Source organism: Eschrichtius robustus, chromosome 1 (assembly GCF_028021215.1).
Source record: "Eschrichtius robustus isolate mEscRob2 chromosome 1, mEscRob2.pri, whole genome shotgun sequence".
NCBI classification, from domain to species: domain Eukaryota; kingdom Metazoa; phylum Chordata; class Mammalia; order Artiodactyla; family Eschrichtiidae; genus Eschrichtius; species Eschrichtius robustus.
In genome coordinates, this window is record NC_090824.1 from 198,808,919 (window position 1) to 198,816,794 (window position 7,876).

Consider the following 7,876-nt stretch of genomic DNA (forward strand, 5'->3'; position numbering starts at 1 on the left):
TCTTCCTTCCTTCTTTCTCTCGCTCTTTCTTCCCTCCCTCTCTTCCTTCCTTCCCCTCCCTCCCTCCCTTCCTTCCTTCTTTCTCTCGCTCTTCCTTCCCTCCCTCTCTTCCTTCCTTCCCTCCCTCCCTCCCTTCCTTCCTTCTTTCTCTCGCTCTTCCTTCCTTCCTTCCCCTCCCTCCCTCCCTTCCTTCCTTCTTTCTCTTGCTCTTCCTTCCCTCCCTCTCTTCCTTCCTTCCCTCCCTCCCTCCCTTCCTTCCTTCTTTCTCTTGCTCTTCCTTCCCTCCCTCTCTTCCTTCCTTCCCTCCCTCCCTCCCTTCCTTCCTTCTTTCTCTCGCTCTTCCTTCCTTCCTTCCCTCCCTCCCTCCCTTCCTTCCTTCTTTCTCTCGCTCTTTCTTCCCTCCCTCTCTTCCTTCCTTCCCTCCCTCCCTCCCTTCCTTCCTTCTTTCTCTTGCTCTTCCTTCCCTCCCTCTCTTCCTTCCTTCCCTCCCTCCCTCCCTTCCTTCCTTCTTTCTCTCGCTCTTCCTTCCTTCCTTCCCTCCTCCCTCCCTTCCTTCCTTCCCTCCCTCCCTCCCTTCCTTCCTTCTTTCTCTCGCTCTTTCTTCCCTCCCTCTCTTCCTTCCTTCCCTCCCTCCCTCCCTTCCTTCCTTCTTTCTCTCGCTCTTCCTTCCCTCCCTCTCTCCTTCCTTCCCTCCCTCCCTCCCTTCCTTCCTTCTTTCTCTCGCTCTTCCTTCCCTCCCTCTCTTCCTTCCTTCCCTCCCTCCCTCCCTTCCTTCCTTCTTTCTCTTGCTCTTTCTTCCCTCCCTCTCTTCCTTCCTTCCCTCCCTCCCTCCCTTCCTTCCTTCTTTCTCTCGCTCTTCCTTCCCTCCCTCTCTTCCTTCCTTCCCTCCCTCCCTCCCTTCCTTCCTTCTTTCTCTCGCTCTTCCTTCCTTCCTTCCCTCCCTCCCTCCCTTCCTTCCTTCTTTCTCTCGCTCTTTCTTCCCTCCCTCTCTTCCTTCCTTCCTTCCCTCCCTCACTCCCTTCCTTCCTTCTTTCTCTCGCTCTTTCTTCCCTCCCTCTCTTCCTTCCTTCCTTCCCTCCCTCCCTCCCTTCCTTCCTTCTTTCTCTCGCTCTTTCTTCCCTCCCTCTCTTCCTTCCTTCCTTCCCTCCCTCCCTCCCTTCCTTCCTTCTTTCTCTCGCTCTTTCTTCCCTCCCTCTCTTCCTTCCTTCCTTCCCTCCCTCCCTCCCTTCCTTCCTTCTTTCTCTCGCTCTTTCTTCCCTCCCTCTCTTCCTTCCTTCCCTCCCTTCCTCCCTTCCTTCCTTCTTTCTCTCGCTCTTTCTTCCCTCCCTCTCTTCCTTCCTTCCTTCCCTCCCTCCCTCCCTTCCTTCCTTCTTTCTCTCGCTCTTTCTTCCCTCCCTCTCTTCCTTCCTTCCTTCCCTCCCTCCCTCCCTTCCTTCCTTCTTTCTCTCGCTCTTTCTTCCCTCCCTCTCTTCCTTCCTTCCCTCCCTCCCTCCCTTCCTTCCTTCTTTCTCTCGCTCTTCCTTCCCTCCCTCTCTTCCTTCCTTCCCTCCCTCCCTCCCTTCCTTCCTTCTTTCTCTCGCTCTTCCTTCCTTCCTTCCCTCCCTCCCTCCCTTCCTTCCTTCTTTCTCTTGCTCTTCCTTCCCTCCCTCTCTTCCTTCCTTCCCTCCCTCCCTCCCTTCCTTCCTTCTTTCTCTTGCTCTTCCTTCCCTCCCTCTCTTCCTTCCTTCCCTCCCTCCCTCCCTTCCTTCCTTCTTTCTCTCGCTCTTCCTTCCTTCCTTCCCTCCCTCCCTCCCTCCTTCCTTCTTTCTCTCGCTCTTTCTTCCCTCCCTCTCTTCCTTCCTTCCCTCCCTCCCTCCCTTCCTTCCTTCTTTCTCTTGCTCTTCCTTCCCTCCCTCTCTTCCTTCCTTCCCTCCCTCCCTCCCTTCCTTCCTTCTTTCTCTCGCTCTTCCTTCCTTCCTTCCCTCCCTCCCTCCCTTCCTTCCTTCCCTCCCTCCCTCCCTTCCTTCCTTCTTTCTCTCGCTCTTTCTTCCCTCCCTCTCTTCCTTCCTTCCCTCCCTCCCTCCCTTCCTTCCTTCTTTCTCTCGCTCTTTCTTCCCTCCCTCTCTTCCTTCCTTCCCTCCCTCCCTCCCTCCCTTCCTTCTTTCTCTCGCTCTTTCTTCCCTCCCTCTCTTCCTTCCTTCCCTCCCTCCCTTCCTTCCTTGTTTCTCTCGCTCTTCCTTCCTTCCTTCCCTCCCTCCCTCCCTTCCTTCCTTCTTTCTCTCGCTCTTTCTTCCCTCCCTCTCTTCCTTCCTTCCCTCCCTCCCTCCCTTCCTTCCTTCTTTCTCTCGCTCTTCCTTCCTTCCTTCCTTCCTTTTCCTTTTAATGTAGTAGCATCTGACATCTGCCATTTAGTGCAAACCAGACACTTCGCCCATCAAGCCTGTGAAGATGGTTGAAGTAGCTGCTCTAATGGCTGACAGGCTAGACAGTGGTGAGCAGTGCAAGGCTTGCTCTGTTGGAGGGAAGAGCCGATTACTCTAATGCAACAGCAAGATCCGTAAATTATACCTGTGATGATTGGAAAGAGCTGGATCTGGAAGAATCAATCAGAGAAATCTCTTCTCTAGTGATTGGCTGACGGCAGCAGCCCCTTTTATACTACTTCTTGGAAAGTCCACAAGACAATAATGCATTGCTCTTCGGAATTAGAGGTATTGGAGCTGCCCCAGGCATTTCTCCTTGATGACACTTAGGAGGATGGTGCCGCTGGAATAGGGATGTTGGCGGCATTCAGGAGGGAAGGGGTGCAGACAGTATTCTTAAACACACCTTGGTAATGGATGGTCAGAGCCCATAGTCATCCTCTTTTGTGTGCCCTTGAAGCAGGAAAGTTTATTTGATGCTGTGGGGATGGAGGGAAGGGCTCCACAAATCTGGTTCTGGGCTCCAGTTGTCAGACACTGGTGAGGCTATTCCAGTCAACGCCAATGAAACTCACCTCCACTACTGTTGCTGTTCCAGGGATGTGACTTTGTTTGTTTGTAGGCCAAGAAGAATAGTGATTATAGGAGCTTCTGGCCTATGGCAGCAGAGTGCAGAAAGGTACAATTGAACTTCTTAGTGATGGAGATATTACTACTCTAGATGGGCTTTTTGAGTTTCTAAGGAGCAAAATTTCCAAGAGGCAGAAATTGATTAGTGCATTTAATCACCATTATCTCTGAGCAAAGCTTCCCCCCCCCCCCCCACAAAACCTCTGCTAGGATTTCTGGCCATGGATTGGCTAACCTTGTGTCAGTTTCTTGACCAGGCTCCAATCAGCTGTGTCTGGGGACCTGGGTCACATGACACATCACATGGCTGCTCCCATTCAGATACTGAAGGGCAGTGGGCAAGAGAGTTTCAGGAGTTGGGGACCTTGAATTGCATCCATGGTTGGTGGGTCTAATACATTCACACCTAAGTCTGCACTTACAGAAACCAGACACTAGGTTTTCACATTTCGCTCCCCTGCTTAGAACAGTTTCTGCAGATTCATGAGAATAAGTTATAAAAAATATATAGCTCAAGTCTTACTTGCACAATTATTCCTATCATTATTCATCACTTATTTAATTTTTCAAACAACCCCTCCCTCCCAAAGAGAGAACAGGAATAAAAATGAATATTCATATAAATCTCTTGGCAGAAAAAAATATCTGTAAGAGGGTTTCCTTAATGAGTTGTCTGAGTTGAGTAGTTCAGATGTTTTCCAGAGTAAGTCCAGATGGAATTAATTCTCCTACTGTCCAGTAGTTTGATTTAACAGTGATTGAGTGAAAGAAAAAATTCTTCTCTCCTTTTGGAATTCTCATCTTAGAAGAACCACCAAGTTCTGAAGCCTCACTTGCATCTTCCTTCTTCAAGATTCAGTTGTTTTTCCTTTGCCCCTCTTCTCTCCTCCCCACCTTCAAATAGCTACATTAATGGCACTCTCCTCTTGGTTCCTGGGGCTCACAGCTTTGAGTCAGCTTAGTCCTTCCCTTCTCTCCTCTCTTTCCCCAACAGTAAGTCATCAGTGAGTCCTGTCTTCATATCCTTCAACCTATCCCTTCCAATATATTCCTGCAAATTTGGCACGTGTCCCGTCTGGGGCTTTGCCTTTGGCCTTCCTCTACTCCCTCAGACTTCCTACACAAAGCTTAAATCTCACTTGGATCACACCACTCCCCTCTTTGCAAACCTATGGTATAGGCTCTGTCAAATTCAAATGCTACTTTGCACACTTTCTACATGAAAGTTCCTAATCACCTGCTTCATGGATTGTCAACCTGTTACCGACCAGAGTTCTTGGCCTCCTTAATCAACAGAAATTGATCAGAGGCCAGACAAGGAATTCAGGCAAGGCTTTATTGGGGCCCCTGCTGCTGCTGAGGGGAGCGAGATCAAGTAAGAGGTTCCCTTGCTCGCTCGCTCCCCAAGGGAGGTGAGCTGCTTCCTTATATGAGGCAAGGTTAGGGGCGGGTCCAGGGGTTGGGTTGGAGGCATGGCTTAGGTGGTTTGCCCACCCCTTTGGTGGTGTTGAGTGCAGGGGGCATGCACAGTACCCTGCTTCTGCTTCTGGCTCTTCAGAAATGGCATTTGGTCTTTTTGGTCTTTTTGTGTCTTCTTGTCCATAATTTGCCCCAACTGTGCATGCATGCAGTTATTTTTAGTCCCTTATAGTTCCTTTGTATTTGTTGCTCAAGGAGATATTTGTCCAGGTGCCAGCATCACAGCAAAGGGTCCCAGGTCCCAGACTATCTCAATTCCTCCCCCATTCTGTAGGATGGCCCCACCTCTGACCCCTCCCCTTCTCATCCTTTCTACAGGCCATCGCCTCTCTGGAATTCTCCCCTGCATCATCACCCCCAGGGCCCCGTGCAATCCCAAGTCCAACAGCAAGCCCCCAGCTTGTACCGCAGACCCGATACACCCGTGCCTTCCTTTAACTGTCCTCCTTACAGCTCAACCTGCGTCTCCTTGTCCATGATGCCTGCTGTCCTGTTGGTTCCATTAAGCTCCTCTCCCACGTGGGAGTCTACCAACACTTGCTCTTGGCTTCCAGAAAGAGGAAAGCCGATTCTCTTTTCACCAGGGCAGCTCTATTGTAGAGTTATACCAGGTGATGTTTGTATTCTAAATTCACTGAAGAACGGGACACATCCTTCCTCTGGCCCAAATCTCCTTACTGCTGACCATCTGTCGTGCCCCAGATGACGGCAAATTCCCCCAGAGGTCAAGTTTAAGAGGCATCTATGTTACCTGGGAGGGATAAGATATTATTGGCATGTAGTGAACTCATACCATGGACTAGTTAACCAGATTAGCTAGAGAATAAAGAATAAAAGACTAGAACAAAGGGCCACTATAGTTTGATATTTTATATATCAGTCAGGATTTTCTTTTTTTCTTGGTGTTTTTTTTTTTGGGGGGGGTGGTGTAAAATGACAAAAACCCAGTTAGAACTAGCTTGGTCATACAGGGAGCTTTAATTGGATCACGGAATTGAAGAAAGGGTTGAACAAACAAATTGGGTAAGTTAAGGCATGGAGTTGAATCAGAACCTGGAATTCAAATGGCAGCAGGTAGAACCATGGTCCTAGCAGGGCTCTGACGAGAAGAGAAATCAGTGTCACTGAGACACACCCATAAGGACAGCACACAGCTGTTGCAGAGCAGCTCCTGGAATTAGGAGACACCCGTTTAGAAGTTGTATGTAGTGCTATTACCTCCAGCATTGACTGCAATTCTGGTGCAAAAAGATGTTCCTTTAGTTTTTAGAGATATCAATCAAATGTGTATATAACTAGAAGGTCTACACGTATATCAAATTTCTTGATTTGCTGCAATTTAAACAGCTGCATTTGTATAAATGTTATATCTTTGAAACCTAAGTGTAATTGTTTTTACCTTTTTCTTAGAAATGAATAATTATGAATATATATTTTACATCTCACACATAATGGTGATGATGAAAACCTTTAAAAGTGCCTTGGAACAGATGGTAGCTTTAGAACAAAACAGACCAATTAGCTGTCAAATCCAGCTACCCGTAGGATGAAAAACAGAGTCAGTTCTCAGGTAGTGCTAAGAAAAGCTCCCACTTATTCTAATACCTTAAGATATGAATTCTTTTGTAAAAATTTTGCCATGGGAAGAACTATGACAGCTCACTGTTATTGAAGGTCACAAACTGGAAGGAAAAGAGAAAAGGCTTCCCTTTTCAAATGATATAAAACCTAATTCAAACTGATGCCATTGATTCCAGACCAAATGGTGCAGATTTCTAAGGTTTTCCAAATATGCATTATTTTCCTGTCCCCATTTGTAGAAACGTTTTATCTCTTTATCTTCTTGTTAGCCATAAGAAGGAGGAAGAGTCAATCTCCTATTTTACAAAAGTAGAGTTTTCTTCGCAGATACAGAGAACAAACTAGTGGTTACCAGTGGAGATAGGGAAGCGGATTAAGAGGTACAAACTGTTAGGTATAAAATAAGCTACAAGTATATATTGTACAACACATGAATATAGTCAATATTTTACAATAACTATAAATGGAGTATAATCTTTAAAAATTGCAAATCACTGTATTGTACACTTGTAACTTATATAATATTGTACATCAACTATACTTCAATTAAAAAAAGAAAAGAAAAATACCAGTAAAAACTAGCAGAGTTTTCTAGAACTGGAGAAACCTTAGAAGTCATTACAGATGAAGCAAATGACTTGTCTGAGATCAGACAGCAGTTCAGAGTCAGAGCAGGCACCAGAAAACAAGCGCCCTCTCCAGCATCTTTCGACTACCTCCCTTCACTGCTAAGAAGTTACTTCCTAAAGGACTGTTTCTATAAATAGTCACTCATATCAGACTTTCTTATATGTATATTCATGTGGATCTACTAAATGATTCGATAAAAGATTTTTAGACAACATCTTACATGACCACAATCAGTTTTCAAGATAAATATATTTATGGATGTCCTGCTGTACTCGATAGATATAGCAGGGTTCTTTGTACAGCCCAGAATACGGGGTCTACAGATAGCTGGAAGAAGTTTAATTTAATAGCTAAAGCTTAAATGCCTATTTACTAAGCCATCAAATCTGTGTTTAAATAACTGAATCCATGATTTTACATGAGGATGAATTGAAATGTCTGTCTATTAGCCCTAATACAGGTCAGTCAAGAATCAGAACAGAAATACAGGCATTGAAATCATAAGAAAAAGAAAACATGCGAATGAGCAAAGCAGATTTAAGGAATCTGAAAATGTCTATTATTCATGAGGTGGGAGAGTAAGTTAAATTAATTTAATAAAAATCGCAATTATTTGCACTCTGGAAATCATCACAGTTACCCAATCCATGTTTGTTCTGTTCTCTACTTTTATACAGTTTTCAGATTAGTTTGTCCTCATACCCTTCCCACAAAATAAAGTAACAATCCTGATATTAGACCTAGCAGAATACTAGAATCCTGATTCTAAAATACTAGCAGGTATTCTGCTATCACTGGTGTCTTTTCTTCCCGTTACATAATTCTTTTCTTGTTAATCTTTTGGTTTCTTTATGAACTCAAGTTCAATTTTTACGTGTTCACTCTTTCAGAGGAGTAATGTCTTTTTGGTATGACTTACATACTTGGTGTTAAAGAGGGAGTCCCTCAAATTGTAAAATTGAGGAGAAAAGAAGGCTGAACTAAAATGATCCGCCATGAGCACATTTTGAGGCCCTGTTCTGTGTGAACTGTCTGCTTCATTTGCCACTCCTTTTTAAAAAAAATTATAATATTGTGTTTAATTTCTGCTGAACAGCAAAGTTATATTCTTTTTCATATTCTTTTCCATGATGGTTTATCACAGGATATTGAAT